Consider the following 1,644-nt stretch of genomic DNA (forward strand, 5'->3'; position numbering starts at 1 on the left):
TAGTTGAAACCGTATAAAAACTAAAAGTCGGCATCTCTTTCCGGGCACAATAAAGAGATGCCGACTTTTAGTTTTTATACGGTTTCAACTATCTTCGTAAACACTATAATAAATGTTTAAATTTTTGATAGTATCAAGTATAGTATTCCTCTGTTTCCACATCCAATATTTTATTAAAACACTGTAGGTCATTATATTATTTTTCTGTGCAAATATTAAAATTATCTGACAATTCTTGTTCATTGCACATATTTTCCCTAATGCGGCTCTGGACGATAATAGGCTTACCAATGTCCTGAGAATATATAGTTACCGATTAAAGAAATCTTTACGTCGATTGCTATGTGGTATTACGAAGTTGTTCTAGTTTGGCATTACGCTAGTAGAGACCGCCACTTCCTGGATGGATTTTCTACTATCTATCAGGTGCTATCGCTGTCTTACCAAAAGTGCGATTTCTTGTCTATAAAACGGCGCCCTTAAGTAGATGTTGCTGGTATAAATTCAATGATAGTCCAGGCATGTAGTCTGCAGAGTAGTTGTTTTCCGCGATATCGTCATGTAAGAGGCATGTTTATGAAATTAGGTATCATAATATGTATACCTATTTGATTTCATTTGATAAGTTTTCCTAGGAAAATGTTTGAATTTATTTAAATTGGTTTATAATCTTTAAAATAAAGTAAAAAAAATCATATTAATGTAAAATTAATTGCAAAACTCCATAAACTTAAAGGAAACTGACATATTTTATTTCTTTAATTTGGTATTAGTTCTTATCTTACTTGCACAAATATATTAATAAAAATAAAACGTAAGAAAATGCGGATATTTGTCTCAGACATGGCAATGCAATGACGTCATCGCATGGGACGGTCAGCCGGCTTGGCGCTATTTCCAAATGAGTTTCTGCATCTACAGAATGTTTTAGCGTCTGTGCATATTAAATTTAAAAAATGAATCAAATTTCGTGAAAGCAGATTCTTCTAATTTACCAGAAGTAGGTTTGTTAATGGTTATGGATTTTTTTTAATAAAAACCACGAATTTATCAGTGCTGAGATGAGAGGAGTGAAAATGTAAAAGTTACGTTTCAATGACGTGTAAAGCTTCTTTAAGGTACGTTTGTAGCGAAAGTTTTGATGTTTTTGTACAATAAGAATAGTGAATAAGAATAAGGATTTTACGTTTAATTGGACTAAACCGTTTTTGTCACAGGTTTCAAAGATTTACCTAATCAAATACAAAATTCTTATTACTATTTTTATACCATGGAAATTACATCAAATATACCTAATATTTTATAAATATAGTAATAATATACTATTATGTATTTTTATATGAATACCTATAGGTATTTGTATAGGTATAGGTATTTGTATAATATTCACAAAAAAATCAACAATGGGAAACACAAGTGTATAGTGTGCCTATAGTCTGTTTGGAAATGAAAGAGAGTAATAAAACCCCGAGATAAGAACCGGCCATGGGCGTGGTAATATTTCGTTTCAGGTAATTATCGGGTAACACTAATGCTAACAGGTAATGGGTGTACATTAGTATATTTTACTGGATACATCATAGGGCAGGAGCCAGTGTATTGTGACAGATCAATCCACTGGCTCCTGCCCTAATACGAAGACGT

This window comes from Anoplophora glabripennis, unplaced genomic scaffold, assembly GCF_000390285.2.
Source record: "Anoplophora glabripennis isolate ALB-LARVAE unplaced genomic scaffold, Agla_2.0 scaffold62, whole genome shotgun sequence".
Lineage (NCBI taxonomy): Eukaryota > Metazoa > Arthropoda > Insecta > Coleoptera > Cerambycidae > Anoplophora > Anoplophora glabripennis.